The following is a 17,870-nucleotide window of genomic DNA, read 5'->3' as shown; positions in this document are numbered from 1 at the left end:
CTTGTGCCAAGACGCGAGGGTGGTGAACCGTGTCCACCCAGCCTTTGGTCCCGTGGGGTGGTGGGGGGAAGAGGGTGCTCTGAAAGCACCCAGTCCACAGCCCCAAGGAGGAGGGGCTGGGCTTCAATCAGGAGAGGAGGCCAGGGTGGTGGACAGGCAGCCCGTGGCCTTACCTGCTGCCGGCTGGAAGCCCTAGGCTGGCCATGTGGTCCTTCAATGGTGTGCGTGACAGGGCAATGAAGGAGTAAAGGGGAAACAGCGGCCAGGCAGTGACCGTGCACCGTGGGGCCAGGTGATCAACAGTCACACCCAAGGGCAAGGTCACCTCCTCAAGGCAGTCTTTTCATTCAGCTCACTAGAACCAGGCAGGCTGCAGGCCCCAGCCAGAACTCCCCCTGCAGCTCCACAGGGCTGCCCAGCTCTGGGTGCTGGGAGCAGGTCTGTGTACACACCTCTGCCCATGTCAGCAGCCACGCCCGAGTGCTGCGTGCAGCTGTGCATGTCCTAGTGTGTGGGCCTGTGCGTAGCTGCGTGTGGTGTCCTGGGCACCACAGACAGGAAGGACAGCTGTGGCGTGGATCCAGGCTCGGGGGAAATGAGGGGCCTGTGGGGGAGATGAGTCAGGAGCTCTGCTTTCCATGTCTGCTTTGAGCCTGGCCCATGGGGGCTGGGGACCAGGGCAGCGCTGCTGAATGAGGTGCCGATAAGACCAGGTCGTCACGTGTGCTCAGGCAGGGAGGGCAGGAGTCAGCACAGACAACAGATAAGCAGTGAGTGACAGAAGGTGCTGAGTTTTTATGGTGAAAACAGAGCTGCAGACAGCAGGCCTGTTGGGGGTGGGGTGAGGTGAAGGCTGCCTGTGTGCCAAGGTGGGCGGGGCCGGTCTCCCTACATGTGGAAGGTAAATGTGAACAGGTGGTGATGCAGGCAGACAAGAAGGCACCTGTGAACACAGGACCTGCCAGTGCGAAGGTCCTGAGGCCAGCCTGAGGGACAGGATGGCAACTGTGTGCCTGGTGCCGAGGCCGTGGGTAGGTCACTGGAAGGGCGAATCAGCAGCCAGCCTGGGTTTGGGGGAGGGGCCAGTGCTGAGACCTGCCCCGAGTGTGACTGCTGGCTGAGGCTAGATCAGGCAGCTTCCTGTACACCCAGGTGACAGTGAAGCAATGTGGCCAAGGGCTGAGGGTGGCAGGTGCAGTGGTGGCTCTACTTCATATATGGGTTGTGCGACGAACTGTGCCTGGCAATGGAGCGGCTGGCTGTGGGGTGGGATCAGGGCACCCCGGGGTCTGGCCAGCAGGCTGGAAGGACGGGCCACTTTTGCAGAGGAAGTAGCAGATGTCCCTGTAGTTGGGATCTTGCTCAGTGCAGTCGCAGGGACCACATACAGAGAGCACCAGGCAGCCCCACCCTCTGCCCCTGCACATGTGTGGCGCTGAGGCATGCAGAGCCTGACAGGCTCACCAGGAGGTTGCTAAAACTTGGGAAGCAACACAGGGCCGGACCCCCGTCTGCAGCCACCTTGCCATGTCCTGGCAGTCTCTGGAAACCAGCTCTTCCTCGCCACAGGCTCCTCCTGGCCCCTAACATGTCTCCCTACTCACCTACCCAAGCACTGCCAAGGCGTGATCCTCACATCCTGGGCCCACTCAGGGACCCCTCAACTGAAAGGTGCTCACTTCTGGTGGTCTCAAGTCCAGACCCTGAGCACACACACAGATCCCTTCCCCGCCAACACCCTCCTTCCCTGCCCCCGGCCCACGCTCACCAGCTGGCGGTGCAGCCTGTCTCCCCCTAGACAAGGCCCTCTTGCTTGTTCCTGTGACAGACATCGGGTGACAGCACTGAGCTGTGGAAGGAGGGGCTGCCACCTCTCTGGGGGCTTGTGCATCCTGGATGTCCTCCAGGCCAAGAGCCACTGCTTCCCCCTGGCCTGTGCTCACAGTCCCCACAGCCTGTGATTCATGGAGCCTCAGCCTGCTCTGGGCACACAGATCCCGTGACACACCTCCACATCTGCCCCGGGGCCTCCTCCACAATGGCCAGTGCGTAGAGGGAGCCCCAAGGTGGGGGGAAGGCAGCTCCACGTCCCACAGGTGTCACTGCCCAAGCCGGGCTAAGCCAGGGAGACTGGGGTGGAAGGCTGAGCTGCCTAAAGTTCGGCTCCCTCATGACAAGGTCCACTTCCTCTGACACAGCAACCCGGCCCCTCCCTCCCAGTCCCCCAGCTGCCCTCTCTCCTTGCCCCCAGGAGAGCTTGCCCCACACTGGGCCAGGGCAGTCACAGAACTGGCAGCCAGGACTGGGCGAGGGTTTAATACGTCTAAGTTCCATAAGGGGCTGGCTCCAAACCCAGACTGTGAATGCAGGGAGGGGCATGTTCACATCTGGGGTCCAAGCAGAGGCCACTCAGACGGCCAACCCTGCTGGGTCCAGGGAGTAGGACCCTAGGAGGTGGCAGGCAGCCCAGGCCACAAGGCCAGCAGGGTGGAGTGAGGCTGCACCCTGAGTGCCCTGCAGAGCTCCCAGGCATCCCTCAGATGGCCCGGATCTGCGCCCCAGGCTCGGGCCTATAGGATGCTCAGCCCTAGCATGGGATATGGGTTGTGTGCAGTCCCAGGCTGGGGGTGGCAGCATGAGTCAGGACAAGCCTTTACCACTCCACTGGGGCTGCCTGTGCTACGGGCCCTCGCCCTGCCCGGCATGTCCCCGGAGGCCGAGCCGCTCAGCAGGCCGGGAGCGGGGCTGTGACTCGGCACTGCTGCCTCCCCATCTGCTCAGATACCTTCCACCCTGGCAGCAGAGGCCCTTCCACCTGCCAGCTCCACCTGGGCACCCAGTGGCTGCTCAGCAGCAACCTGGAGAGGCTGAAGGGTGCAGGCTATCCATAGGGGGCAGGTGTCTGAGCCCCACCTGCTCCACTTCTGACCCAGCCTCCCTGCGAGTGCCCCTGGGAAGGCAGTGGAAGATGGCCCAAGTCCACAGACCCCTGCTACCCATGGCAGACCCAGATGGAGCTCCAGGCGCCTTCCTGGCTTCAGACAGGCCCAGCCTTGGCCCCTGCAGCCATTGGGTAGGGGGGTGAAACAGTAGATGAAGATCTCCCTTTCTCTCTGCCTTTCAACTAAATAATCTAAACAAAAATTTATTTTTAAAAAACCTCAGAGACAGCTGCAGAATCCAGAGAGGGATGGTCCCAGGGAAGCTGGGTGTGGTGGGACTAAGGGGAGGGCCTTGGGTGCTGGCTGTTCTTTCCCATGGGCCAGTGGGAGGAGAGGAGCCCAGGGCAGATAGACTGCTGTCCCGCATTCTTCTGGTCCCACCCCGAGAGGCAGCCATGACTTCACCGACAATGAAGAAGCAAAGGTTTGAAGACAGGAGGTGAATCTTCTGAGGGTCACTGGCTGGGAGTCTGCAGGACTTGGCGTCCCTGCCCCAGCACCCCTGACTGCAGCCCAACCTGGCTATGTCTGGGCATCTCCTGCTGTTACCTACTCAGCGTTTTTCTTTAAATAGGCTTGCCTTTCTACTAAACAGATGTCCTTAAGAAAAAATTGCATATCCTAACTTTAGTTTTTTAAAAGATTTATTTATTATTCTAAAGGCAGAGAGAGAGAGAGAAAGAGAAAGAGAAACACACATGTGTGTTTTCATCTACTGGTTCACTCCCCCCAAACGGCTGCAATGGCTGGGGCTGGGCCAGGCCAAAGCCAGGGTGTCCCATGTGGGTGGCAGCGGCCTAAGTACTTGAGCCATCTTCTGCTGTCTTCCCAGGCTCATTAGCAGTGAGTCGGATCAGAAGCGGAGCAGCCAAGGCTTGAACCTGGCACTCCACTATGGGATGCTAGTGCTGCAAGCAGTGGTTTAATCCTCTGCATCACAACCGCTGGTCCCTAAGCCTTAAATGGACAGCCAGGGTAACTCTCTGACAGAAGTAGCGTGAACTGTCCAGCAGCACAAAGAAACCGCTCTTGCTGCTGCTGGCCAGGGCCTACTGCAGGCAGAGGGGCCAGGTGAGGCTGCCCGCTTGCTGTTGGTTAAACAACAGGGATTAGCGCCTGCTGGAGGGTGTTGGAGCCACACTGGCACCAAACTGAGATTTTTCTCCTTGAAGGAAAAGGATTCAGGGAGAAATAAAGAAGGATTACCTTCGTCATGGGGAGGGTCAGTGCTGTCCACGGCCATGGCTTGAGGCCGCCTCCTATGGTCTGGTGGCCACCCAGCCCCTTGCTCTCTGAAGTGGGGCTCTGTGGCCATGTCTCCTAGGATTGCAGGTGCACACAGGGCTAGGCCCAGACGGCTCTCAGCTGGGACCTCTGGGGTGGAGGTAGTGGTGCAGAGTTGAAGGCTCCCGGGCTGTGGATTCAACCATGTACCCCTTGTCCAAAGGCCGTTTCTGGTCTCAGAGAAGTGGGTCACGGTCTCCCTGTCTCTGTTCCGTTTACACGTTCTGCAGCCTTCCACTGCTTCTCTCATTACTCCTAAATGACCCAGCACGCGTGCCTTGGCCCGAGGCCCTCCACACTCAGGCCCCCCAGCCTGCCACGATCAATATGGTGCTGGCTCAGAATTGAGCCCTGCTCCGGGCAGGGGACAAGTGGAGTGTGTGTGTGTGTCAAGCGACCTGGATTCTGCAGCTAAGGCAGCCAGGGCCATTCCTGATAAAGACCAGTGTCCCAGAGACGAGGACACAGGCAGAGGAGAACAGCACTGGTGAAGAACCTCTGGGGACACCAGAGCTGACGGCACTGATGGGAGCTGGTGTGCGTCTGGGACAAGCCCCCTGGAAACAGAGTTCAGGGTTTCTGGAAGAGGCTCCCCACTGAGGCAGGCAGCTGGTGGGGATGTGCAGGGCACTCGGGACACATTGGGTGGGCCTGGACTCTGGGAGCAGCAAGATTCCCAGACTGGGGAGAAGCACTTCTGCCTCCCAGCCCATCCCCCACCCTGCCAGTCATCGTCACTGAATGTAATGTTGCCCCACGGGTCCAGAGAGCAGGATGGTACCGTGTGACCATGTTGTCCGGGAGGGTGTGGATGGACAATCCCTCACTTCCCAACACGTGGCGTCTCAAACACGCTCCTTGGACACCTCACAGTGCAGCTCCCTGCTGGGGATGAGGTGGGGAAGGGCAAGGCTGCCCCCAGCCCCCTCTGTGTTCAGCAGTATGGTGCGGTGGTACAAGAGCAGGTGGGGCTGGGGAGTCAGCGAGCGAGGGCGCACTCACAGCACGCACGCAGTGGGCGCTTCACTCCCTGGCGCCTCTTCGTCCCCTCACAGTGTGGCCGTCTGCAGGAAGGGCCTGATGGTTTTAGGCTTTTGATACAACACGTATTTCTGGACTAAAAAGCCACATCTTCCGGAAGAGATCCTCCAGAAATGTCTCCTGGGGAGAAAGGGCCTGAACAGCCCTGCCCCATCCTTCCTGCTAACCCCACAAGAACCCAGGTTCCTGCTCTCCAACCATGTCTCCCAGCCCTATGCCCAGAGTGTCCTGCCCGCTCCCCCCCGCCCCCCTCCCGGGAGCTCAAAATGCCCACTTGGGTGTTCTGGGAGCGCCACCTTCCTGCTGAGAGCTGCCTGAACACTGCTGGGCCAGGCCCCCTCTGAGCCCTGGTGGACTCACCCCCGGCCCCTCTGACCTTGAACCAGGTGTGCTATGCGGCTGGCTCAGCACTGGGGCTGGACTTCAACCCGGGAGGAGACGCAGGGATGCCCGCAGCCTAGCCCTTCCCAGCCTCAGGGCTGCAGGCTCTTCCTGCAGGCGCCTTCCTTGACCACATTTGGCCCGTGCCGCCTCCTCCTGGGCGTGTGGTCTCCACAGTCCCCACCGCGGGCTGGTCGGGCTCCCGCACCGCCCTCTCTACCCCAGTAGCTAGCTCTGCTTCCCTGGAAGCAGGTGCCGTGAAGGGTTCGCAGCACAGATGGGTGGTAGATGGATGAACACCAAACAATTCTTGTTCCGAGCTCAGAAGCGTTCCCAGCCCTCCCCTGGGAGCGTGTTACCTAACGTGACCTCTCCTGGGAGCCTGCAGCGGAGGGGGTCACACTCCAGCCCCAGGTCCTGGGGTCTCTGCTAGCCTGGGGGCCACGCCTGGAGGCTCACAGCCCCAAGACTCTGGGACCCAGCTCAGGTGGGCTCCCCCGGGGCCTCCTCTGCCTGTGTGCCTACTTGTCCTACCCTGTCCCCACCCCTCCTGTCCTGCTCTCCACAAACGCTTGGCAGCTGTGCCTCTCCCTGCTCCTCCCCGAGCCACAGGCTACTCCCTACAGTCCCCAAACACAGTGGCTTCCAGTTCCTTCCCCCCACCGCAGCTTCTCCTGTCCACTCCTCTTTGTTCTCTCACTCGCTACCTTCTGCCCCCGGCCCTCCCTGGCCCGATCTCGACCACTTCACATCTTGCCTTGGGGGGAAGGAGGACTGCACAGACCCTGCCCACAGTGCAAGGGTGGGTGGAGGGTCCTCCTGGTCCTTGGCCATTCCGACTCCCCTGTAAGTTGCCCCAGTACCCCACCCCCACCCCTGGGGTTGGGCTCTGTGAGAAGTGAGTTACAGCAGGGAGTCATGGGAAATGGTGTGTATATACTACAAGGATCTTATTTTCATTTCAAACAGATGAACGTGCATTCATGTGCCAATCTTCTGGAGAGGGCCAAGGTCTCTTTGTGGAGCACAGGCTTGGGTTCTGGGGTCGCTCTCACGGTTCTCTCGCTCAAACCCGGGCAGCCCCTTGGGTGACATCCAGGTCAGTCAGGGGGCGAAGTCATCAGAGCCTGAACCCGAGGCTGTTAACGGCTCCCTGGCCCCCAGTGCCCTGCCCACGCCACACCTGACCCTTGCTAGAGTTTCGGCAGAAGCCTTCCGCACTCACTGTCGGTACATAGGTACTCACAGTGAATGGGCATAGGCAGGTTTGGGGCAGACACAGCCAACTCGGGGCGGGGGCACGAGCAGAGTGCACGGGGGTTCTGGGATGTCCACCGTCCTGTAGTGGTCAGCCTGCTGCAGACATGGGTCACTGTGAGAGCAGAGTGGGCGTTTGCTAATGACTGAGCTGTAAGGGGGTTCTGTGCACCAAGCTTCTGCTGGGCCCGTCAATGACTTTGCATTTGACTCATCACAACAGCTTCTGCAGATATGTGGGGAGTGACAGCATGTGGGGCTGTCATTCGTCTGTGGGTTCTTTGTGGTCACTCCCCAGTCACTGGGCCCAGGCCACTTGGGTTAGCTCCTCTGCGTCCCCCCACAACTGGCCTGACTGGCCTGGCATTTGCAGATCCGCAGTGTATTCCCCGCTTACAAGGAGGCCCCTCTTTGCCTCCGCCCAAGGTCTCTGGGTGTCCTGAAGCGAGCTGAGTGGGCAGCAGGAAGCACCAGGGCCACTGGACATGGTGTTGCTTCCCCCAGCTGCAGACAGACCCCAACTCAGCCAATGGCTCAGCCCTGGCTGGACTTCCCTTGGCCCAGGGAAAGGGACGCAGGTGAGCAGCGGGGACCTTCCGTGTGGCCCTGCTGTCCTGGCGAGGGACATCCTCTGCTGCTCAGCAGTCTTCTGGCCTGTGGCCACCAAGGCCGACCAGAGGTGACAGCAGTGCCTGAGGAAGTCGGGCCAGACTTTACGTCTCTGGGCCAGGAGCAAATAAATAAATAAACACCGAGAGCTTCTACCTACAGAGGGGCAGGAGGAAGACGACAGAGAAGAGGCAGGGCCTTCAGTGACAGCCCAGTTACAGGGGCTTTTGGTCATGCCCTTGGCTTGGGGAAGGGAATGTCCCTGCTGCCTGCAATTTCCTGTCCTCACCTCTGAGTACGGCATCCCATAATCCCATCCCCTGACCCCCACCCCACAGGCCAGACCCACCCTGGTGAGGGCTCTGTGGGGACGTGATAAGTGACCAGCTTTCTCCTGCAGCCCCTCGCCCCGCTCCCTCTTCTCTGCCACGCCCCACCCTACCCCACCCCACAGTCGGCTTCCAGGGCCTCCTGCGCTCCCATCCACCTACTCAGACCCAACTCATGGAAGCTACAAGGAAAGTACAGAGTCCTGGGCCCACCCCCAGGTCTGAGGAAGAGCCCAGAGACGTGCATTTTGTCAACCATTGTGGATGCGCTTGAAGCCAGCAGTCTCAGGCCTCTGCACCGGGAGCTGCTGCAGGTGCTACCCACCTGTGATGACCCTGACCCTGTCTTGATTGGGTCCTGGGGAGCAGACCCTGAGCTGGGGACTCCTGTGCCTTGGCCCTGTCCACTGGAGGCTCAGGAGGGAGAAGGATGTCACAGCTGTCCCACCTTGAAGGCAGGGGCAGTAGCTCCCTGGCACTTCCAGGAAGGGCTCCAAGAGCCTGGGGCAGGTGTCTGGCAGGGGTGCAGCTGTGAGCTGCTGGACGGGTAGCTGGGCAACACTGTACCGCCGCAAAGGGGACCTGGGTGGGGACACTGTGGTGTCCACACAACAGGTCCCCTTCCTTTCTCAGGACCTGGATCCAGCTGGCCTCAGGGCAGCCCTCAGGTGACTTTCTGACAGTAGCCCAGCCCTGTCTGGACTGTAGCAGTGACCGTGCAGGTCCTTCCCCTGCTGTCCCCAGCCCTGTAGTCTGCTTCTCCAGCAGCCGGGGGTCAGAGCAAGTCCGTGTCCTGCCAGGACCCAGGCTCTGTGAGCAGCCCGGCCTCCCCCCTGCTGCCCGCCCCACATATTGGCCTTTTACTGACCGCTGGCACACATCGCACGCTCCCCACTCAGGGCCTCTGCACTGCTCTCCCTCCTGTCTGGAAAGCTGAGTCCAGAGCACCCAGGGGGCTTACGCTATCCCCGTCCAGTGGCTCAATTCTCCTCTCCGCCCTTCTCCTCTCCTCTCCTCCCTGCCTGACCAAGTTATGACAGAAACGACCCTCCCCCAAACCCTGAACCCTGTGCTCCCCCAGCGCGGTCCCTAACACTGCATAACCTGCTTACCATGCTCACCAGCCCCACCTTGCTCAAAACAGCAAAAGCGCCACAGGCAGGACTGCAGGTCAGTTGACATACTTGATGTATCCCAAGTGCTTCTGAGGACGTGGCACCCCTCTGGTGCCAAGAAATCCCGAGTGACAGGTGGACGGCTGTCACACATGGAGGGGATATCCAGGCAGTTTTCTGGAAGGGTCCCTTGGCCTTACCCTAGCTGGACCCAAGTAGATGTGTGGCCACTTCCCATCTGAACTTGGCCAACCCTGATGCTGCCCCAGGCCTAGGGGCTATGATGTCCCTTTATTTTTTATGCCCTTTGGGGCTTGGCTTGTGTTGCTGCCACTGAAAGCATGTCCCCAACCCATACACACACCTCCCGGTCCCTCAGCCCCTTTTAAGGCCCTGTGCTCTGGTGTCAGGGATGCTTCCCAAACCCTGGCCTGCCCAGACCCTGGGGCTACAGTCTCCCCACGAGCTCTGGGGGCAGGGGGCAACAAGGCAAGACTGCCCCCCGCCTCAAGAAAGGCCAGTCACGTGTCTCCAGGATCCAGATCCGGGCCAGGGAATGGGTGCTGGGAGGGTCCCTGGGGGAGGTGGGTGTTACGCGGGAGGCGAGAGCAGCACTGCCCAGGGCAGGGCAGGGCTGGGAACGTTTGTGCGTGCGTGTATGGTGTTATCGTAGAGGAAATCGATGCCTGGCACTGGCCCAGTGTTTAAGGGAAATGAATAGATTTTGGCCGAGGACAAAGAGAGTTTGATTAATCAGAAATTGGATAATGGAGGCAACACTCTAATTATTTTTCTTCCCAGCATTTTATCGAGAAATATGTTTGCACAGCATATCGGAGGTAATGGGGCAGGCGAGGGGGCGACTGAGCTGGAGGAGAGCCCAGCCTGGGGACAGGCCACCCGCACCCACACTCGCCGACGGGGGGCTGGTCGGCTGGCTGGAGGGTCCTGGCAGCCATGCCATGGGGCCACAGGGAGGAAGGTGGGCCGGTGGGGCAGGCCCAAGGCCGCATGGAGCTGGGGCAGCTGGAGCAGGAGGACAACGGCGGGAGAGGCAGGCACGATGCTGGCCACAGTCAGCATGAAGCTTCCCCTTCACGTGGAGACCGCTCCTTCCCGGGCCTGGCCACCTCCATCCCAGCACAGGTGCAGGGAGCAGGAGGTGCCACGAGCTCGGGCCAAGCTGCTCCTTCCGTAGCAGGAGTCGAGGGCCTGCTGGTGTGGAGGTCGTCAGAGGACCCTCCTGGCACCACTGAGGCTTTTCCTATGTTCACCCCTGCTGCCATGTTCATGGCTGAGGTCAGATGGGACACTGAGCCCCTGCAGGACCCAGAGCCTGGAAGTCACTCATCTCGCCCCTCCCCTGCCCAGCCCTTACCACTCCTGCAACACCTACAGCCCAAACCAACAGTTCAGCACTCCACTTCGGTGGTCATTTGGTCTCCCTGCTCCACGCAGGTTTCCTGGGGCTCCGGGCAGGCGCAGAGCCCAGTCCAAGGGTTAGACCCAGGAAGGGGCTCGCTCATTCATTCAGCATACAGAGAGAAGTTACCAGGGGCCCGGCACAGGGCTGGACCCTGGGGCTGCTGCAGGGAGTGAGGCATCAGCTGAGAGGGGAGGAATCACTCAGCTGCTCAGACCCCCATGATGCTGGCTGGGAAGTCCCCAAGGAAGGGGTGCTCAAGGAGGGTGCGTGATGTGTTGACGCTAGGTCAGAGGGAGGGTGCAGTGGTGGGGCTGGCCTACTGCCGGTAAGCACCGAAATCCTGCCGCAGACGTCACCAATCAGCCGTGACTGCCTCCATCCCCGAGCCAAGACACAGACCCAGACTCCTCAGTGGCCACCTCCAAGTAGGAAAAAGAGAACGACAACTATCCGCACCCTTGTCCCAGTCCAGAGCTTACGAGGAGAGGGAGCCGTGGCCCAGAGTGACCCATGAGGGTCACTGCTCTGGACACACTGGGGACTTCAACTCAAGCCTCAAGCCTTCCCCTGCACCGAGCTGCCCTCTTGACCCAACTGACAGGCGCTCCCTGATGTTGGAGCACAGAGGCCATCTGGCCATCAGCATGTTCCTCTCCTGCCATCAGGACCTTGCCCCACCCCTCCCCTCTAGGACAGCATCCCAGAGACACGCCTCTGGCAGTCATGATTATGGGGATTCCCCTGAGTCTGACCGGAGCCCACTCTGTCATGCCATGTCACCGAAGGGGCCAGATGCCAGCTGGAGGCTTGAGAAGCCACCACCTAACTCCAGGATGAACCACGGTCAGGCCCGAGGGTGCACAGCCAGTGCTGTCCACCTGCAGGTGGTTCGTGTTTGGTGATCAAACAGAAGGCCCGAAGAGATGCGTCTTGGGACCCAAAGGCAGAACCTCTTAGGAGCAGACGGTTGACAGCACCTAGCCCCAACCCTCGCCATCAGAGGGCCCCACCAGGACGGCCGCAGGCCCGTCCATTTGCCATCCATGGCAACTTCCTGAGCGCTCGGCCGATTCTCCTGATGAACACACAAAGTCCTTGCCTAAAGAGCTGGTGTTTAGGTCCAGGAGAGGGGCAGCAAGGACACACCACACGCAAATAAAACGAGGGATTGGTTAGACTGTGGGCCAAGGGGACACAGTACTGTCCTGGACAGAGGGCCTGACAGGCCTCAAGTGAACGCGCGGTCAGCAGATGCATGGACCTTTCTTGGGAGGGACCCTGAGAATTGTGAACAAGAAGACAGAGCAGCCAGCGGGGCCAGAGGGCCCCCAGAGAACCCAGCCTTCCACACGGATGCATGGAGACAAGCTCTCCAAGCAGCTGGGTGAAGGCAGCTCTAGAAGCCAAGGGAGCGCAAAGATGGCTGGTAAGGAGCCAAGCCCCTGTGTTGCCTCCAGCAAGCCTTGGGTCCCCGGAGACAAGCAACAGTTAGTGCAGAAGGGGCCTTGTAGCCCACCCACGTCAGCCCCACACTTTAGAGAGAAGGAAACCAAGGCCCCAATAGGAGGCATGGCGGTCTGAGAGTGCCCTGAGCGTCTGCCTGCTGCCTCTCCTAGGGATGCGGGCTGGGAAGGGAAAAGGCCAGGAGCCAGCTGCAGCCACTATGTCTGCCTCTAGCCCAGCAGGCACAGCCATGCCTCCACCACCACCCTTCCGGGGCCAACCAGAGGGTGGGAGTCAGGCCACATGAGAGGCAGCTGGGCTGCCCCACGGTGTCAAGGAAGCAAGCCCGCAGGTTGCGGGGCACCCTCCTTGGGGCCCAGTGAGTCAGACCCACTGCGGCATCAGGAAGGGCCACCCACCTGTCTGGGTCTCAGTCTCCTCAACCGTAAAGCAGGGGAGGGGGGGGCTCCTTCCTGGCAGCACTGGCCGTGGGAGGCCCGTGGCCATGGAGCCCAGGGCAGGCTCCTGGTGCCTTCTTTGCAAACGCTGTGCATGGGGTCTGGGGGGAAGAAGACGTGTACACCAGGCTCAACACGCTGGAGGACTTGGTCTCCATGGCTCACGGGGACTGGCGTGGCTGAGGGATCAGGGCTCAGGCCAAGGGAGCCTGTCCTGGCAGCACACCCATCTCCAAAGGGGCCAGAGGATGGCCATGCAGTGGGGGCAGGGGTCCCCTTCTGAAAGGTTAGTGCTGGCCATCCCCTGCAGGGGCACAAGGCCCGCCAAGCCCTGGGGAATGGGAGTGCTGTGCGTGGAGGCAGCCAGAAGCGCCGGGCTTGACGGCGTTTGCAAGGCCCCGCCCTGCGCTGTGGCTTTTCACAGTCTCGATGTAGCACTTCTCGATGGATTCTCCAGGGACGTCTCTAAAAGAGAGTTATACCTTAATTTAGAAGCAAATAACTCAAAACTCTGCAAGGCAGCAGGTTCCTTCGGAAAACAGGCGAACTCAAGGAAGCCATTGTCATGGGAAGTGGCTGGGCCTGCTGGCCCTGGGCCTGCCGAGTCCACTCCAAATGCCACTGGGGGTCCACAGCTCGGGGGGGTGGTGGTGGTGGTGGGGAGGAATGGTGACAACTCATAGCAGGCAATCTTCCTCTTCAGGTGGGGTTTTGGGCTCTCTGGGCCAGGAGGCTGGAGGTGAGGCCCCCAGGCTATTCTGATTGACCCAAACATACAGAAGGGAGGAGAAACGGAGCGGGGTCTGGGCAGCAGGCTGACAGGCCTTCCTCCTCTGTCAGCCCCAGCCGTCTCTGTGGCTTCACAGGCGAGTACCTGGTGGTCACACAGGGCCCTGTGCCTGCCATCACCATCTTGCATCACAAATTCTTCAGCAAGAGGCCTCATAAACTGTGTGCTTGGCCCAGCCACAGCCAAGGCCCTTCTCAGGCCTCCAAAGCCTGGCCCCCACAACATTTATGCTGCCCCCTCACTCGCTGGCCAGTTCTTCCCAATCCCTTTCGCTGGAAGCCCTGAGGCCCAGTCTGGCCCCGCTGGTCTCCGTCTACCCTTGACCCCACCATGGCCTTAGCCAGGCCCCAGATGCTCACACCCCTCCCTGCTAAAGACTCTGGCCTCACTTTGCTCTCTGACCTCCATGCACATCGCCGTCTAGTAGTGCCCGGTCCCCCCCTCCACTGCTCACGAAGCAGTCCCTCCACAGCTTCCTGCCCAGCCAAAGCCAGCTCGGCCCTTCCCGCAGCTCAGGACGAAGCTCTACAGCTGTCCTCGCCTCTCCTCCGTCCGCTACTCTTTAAATTCAGTCTCTCATCCGACCACACCAGTCGCTTCCCTGCCTGGAATGCTGCCCAGAGGCCTGTCCAAGCTGGCCCCAGACCCCCCCACCCCACCCCCCACCCCCAAAGCAGGCTCCAGCCCCCTGGCCTCCAGGTGGGACTGCCGGTGTACAGGGCTGTGTCTGCGTTTGCACCTGTCACCCTCTCCTGAGTGCCCTCCCCTGATCAGCCACACAGCACGGCATCAACCCCTCCCCACTGCCTGCTTCTGGGCTCACCCTACCTGGCACTCAGGTACACAGGTGTCACTGTCAGCCTCTGCTGTCAGACACTCGCGGTTGCTGCATCCAGGCCCTACCTCCTGTCCTGGTACAGCACCTGGCATGTAGCAGGTGCTGGTAAATCTTAGTTGACAGAATGAATGAATGAATGAATGAAGGCATTATATGAGGTTCTGCTCCCCAGATTCCCAATGGAGGGCTACTGTTTCCTCCCGTGTACCCCAGGATCGGCCAGAGGGTCCCTGTGAGGTGGTCTCTGTCAGTCCACCTCCATGAAGCATCGCCCCCGTGGACATGCACGCAAGGGGCCAAACGGGTAGGGAAAACCACGGCAGGAGCTGGGCAGTTCAGCTTTGTTTGCAGATACTTGGTGTCTACCCTGGTGCACCTACCAGGCGCTGCGCTCACAGGCTGTCCCAGAGGCTCGGCCACCCAACCTGTCCTTCCAGGAGAACAGTGTGTCCCCAGACTTCCTGGGAGCCATCCATGGTCAACAGCAGCGGGGACACCTTTACAGCCACCCAGAGTCTTAGGTCTTCTGAGGCCAGCACAGGGCCGCACACACTGTCATCCACACTCACACAAAAGACAACCCAGGGGCGAGGCTGAGGCCACACCCTGAATCCAAGACCAGCCCTTCCCTGGCATTCAGGGGGATGCTTCATCCCCCCAAGCCCTGGGTAGCCTGGCCAGATATTTCCGGTTACCACAATGCTCCTGGAATCCCCCAGGAGCTCCTGAGATCCAGACCAAGGCACTTTGCCCCCCTGGCTCCAGGAAACAGAAAAGCCAAGAGGCTGGACACAGATGAAGGTATCCATTTGCTGTCCCAACCCCAGAGTCCACGGCAGGCTCCCTGGAACAGGCCAGAGGGAGGGGCACACAGTGAAGCAGCTTCATCCTGCTCAGTACAGACTGGACACCTGGCGAGGGCAGGCTGGCCCTGCTCTCACTGCAGCAACCTGGGCCTCAGCCCAATGCCTCTGTGTGTGTGTGTGTGTGTGTGTCTGGGGCAGGCATGTTACAAAGACAAGGGGCAAACAGCACTTTAGAGGGCGGGTGGAAGCACCCCCAAGGAGCGAGGGGGCAGATCCAGGGCAGGAGGGGTCAGCGGCCTCCCAAGGGGGAGGAACCACGTCCCATTCAGCTTCTGTCTCAGAAAGGCAACATCTGTCAGAGGAACACACGGGACGAGTTTAGACCAAATGCTAGTGTCTCATGGTCCCTGCAGGAGGAGGCCCATTGCTCCACCCAGACATGGCCAGGCCCTGTGCACCCCCACCCCCTAGACGGACTCTCCCTGGCGGCCATGGCTGGTGCTCTCAGACAGCCACAGCCCAAAGGCACAGTCACCAGCTAAGCACCATCCCCTCCTAAAGCAGGCAGCTCCATCCTAGTGAAGAACAGAACTGGGCGGTTGGTCACCCAGAGCCCTGGCCCTGCCCAAGACATAAAATGCCTCGGAGGAGGAGTCCTGGACTGCAAGGGGGCTCTCTCCTGTCTTTAAAGCTCTTCCCTGAGCCTACGCCAGCTCACAGGGTCACAGAACTGCACCCCTTTCATAGGCAAGGAACCTGCCATCTGCAGCCATACTGCAAATAAGCGCTGGGGCTGTTCCCCCCCACCTGCCTTCCCTGCCACACCCCTCCTCCTCCTTCCCGATCACACACCAGGCGCCCACTAAACCCAACTGCCAGGCACCCTCTGTGCCTCCGTCCCCCTGGCCCACAGAGCCCACCCCAGCTGTGCCCATGTCCTTCAAGCTCCAGTTCAAGTGTCACATTGCCCACAGGCCCGTCTGACCCAAGCCCCGGGCACCTCTCTGAGGCCTGGGCACCGGCAATCAGGGCTGGGTTATCAGAGCACAGACGTCTGTCTCTCCCCTGTGGGAGTCAGTCCCTGGGGAGGGAGGGCAGGCCGAGTCCACTCCCACCCCATCCACCCCAGCGCCAGGCCCTGGGGGAGCCTGTGCTCAGTAAATATTTGCTTAATTGAATTTCACCAAGGAGCCTCTTCCAGACAGGGCCAGGGTAGAGAGACGAGATCCCCTAGGGCAGGGCAGAAGGAAGCAGGTCAGGGGCCGTCTCCCCAGTGTAGACAGACCCACCAGGCAGGTCTCCCCACCCAGAGATGCGGGCTCCACAGAACCCTGGTCTCGCCTGGCACCGCCTTCTCATCCTTTCTCTCCGTGTAACAGGGAGCCCCAATCCTCGGCCTAGGCGGATTTCCGCCACCATCACCCAGAAAGGCTCAGCACCGCACTAAAGGCAGAGGCCCCCTCCCTCCCCACCCAGATCGCCGCAGGATACCGAGGCCTGGCCAGGAGGCCTCAACAACCCTCCCCCAAACACCCCACCGCCTTTTAAGGTAAAATAATAATAATAATAATCCTGAGCCAGGAACGTATTCTAATCGCAGCAGGTCGATACTCACGTCTCGCTTGCATGGCTCAGAGGAACCTGCTTGCTCCCAGAGCATTGACCGAGAACGGCGAGCCGTCAGTCCCGGGCCCAGGCCTCCCCTTCCCTGGCTCTTCTGCTTGGTTTCAGCCAAGGCCACGCGTCGGCGGCGCCTCGACCACCCGGGGTCGCCTCCTTCCCCACCCTCCTCCGCCGCCCCGCATCCCCCGAGGGAGACCCCGCCTCGGCACCGCTCCCGCAAGTCGCCCGGCCCAGGCTCCGCACCACTGGTTGCTCAGGAGAGACCGGTGCCCCCGGCCCATCCACCCCCGGCCCGCAGCCGCCCTCCTCGGCCCAGCGCACCTCCCTCCCCCAGCACCTGCCGGCGTCGCAGCCGCCCCCTGCCTCACCCACCAGGCACCCCCGCTCCCGCCACCCCCAACCCCAGCCGGGCATCCTTGACGCTGCGCCCGGGCGGATCCCGAGCACAAAGGCCCAGGTGGGGGTGGGGTGGACGCCCGGGCCGCGCCCCCGACACCCCAGATTCAGCCTCGCGCCCCGGGCTGCGGATCCGCTCACTCACCTCAGGGCCGCGGCACCGTGCATCTGCCGACCTGCTCCCGGGCGGGGCGGGGCGGCGCGGCAAGCGCCGGGCAGAGGCTCCCTCGTTCCGCACGACGCGGGGCGGCGGCACCCGCGCGGGGACGTGACCGGACCGCGGGCGGCGCACACGCTCCGGCCGGCCTAGCTCCCTCCGCCCGCCCTCCCGCGCCGCCCGCCACCCGCCCGCGGGTCCGCCCGCCCCGCGCCGCGCCGCGCCGCCGGCAGGGGGCGGAGCCGCGAGCGCAGCTCGTTGCCAGGCCAACCGCGGGCGGGGGGGGGTGCCGCGCGCCCGCCGGGCACCACGCGCCGGGCGCCACAGCCCCACCACGGGCGCCGGCTGGCTGTCCATTGGGCGCGGGCGGCTGACGGACGCTCAAGCAGTCCAATGGCGACGGGCAGGGGCGGGGCTATGGCTTGGCGCGCGCCGCAGTCCCGCACGCGCTGCCCGCTCCGGCGACTCCCCGACTGCGTGGCGCTGAGGCCGGGGCCACACTCCGCGCGCGGCGGTGGCCCGGGTCCCCTCCACTGTGGACGACCTCGGGTGTCTCCTCCCGGCAAGGGTTCGAAACCAGCCTAGCCCCTTCTGAGCTTCGCGACCTTGGGCAACCGACTGACCTCTCTCTCAGCCTTGCTGTTTTGCAGTGAGGCTGGCGGCACCTGCTTCCCTGGTTTGTCGCTGCAGTCCCGCTGGGTCGTGTGAAGGGCCTATGGAAATCCCAAAGGCGTGCAGCGGTGAGGTCTGTGCAGCGATGGGAGGGGACATTTGTCATCTCTGCGGTGATCGCTCCCAGCGCCTAGTGTGTCTTGGGGACACCTGGCCATCCTGGCCCGCAGCAAGGTTGCATTGAGAGGTATGGGAGGTGGAGGGTCTAGGAGCTGCCCCCCCCCCCCAACCCGAGAAACAGAAAGGAGTCAGCTCCTGTAACGCCAGCACACCCCCTCCCCCATCCCCCGTAGGTGTGTTTGG

The 17,870-nt window shown here is 61.6% G+C and overlaps 2 protein-coding genes across 2 annotated transcripts in view; one reads left to right on the top strand and one right to left on the bottom strand.

The window, feature by feature from the left end:
* The window catches only part of GNAZ (G protein subunit alpha z), a 46,569-nt gene extending 29,616 nt beyond the window's left edge, over positions 1-16,953 (bottom strand). Inside the window, exon 1 of the mRNA XM_062182414.1 lies at positions 16,884-16,953. The gene's annotated coding sequence lies outside the window, so the exon portion shown is untranslated. The remainder of the gene's footprint in view (positions 1-16,883) is intronic.
* Positions 1-17,870, top strand: part of RSPH14 (radial spoke head 14 homolog) — a 67,633-nt gene that overhangs the window by 41,234 nt on the left and 8,529 nt on the right. The gene's annotated exons all lie outside the window — the stretch shown is intronic.

This window comes from Lepus europaeus, chromosome 23 (assembly GCF_033115175.1).
Source record: "Lepus europaeus isolate LE1 chromosome 23, mLepTim1.pri, whole genome shotgun sequence".
Classification (NCBI taxonomy): domain Eukaryota; kingdom Metazoa; phylum Chordata; class Mammalia; order Lagomorpha; family Leporidae; genus Lepus; species Lepus europaeus.
This window is presented reverse-complemented; position numbering and strand designations above follow the sequence as displayed.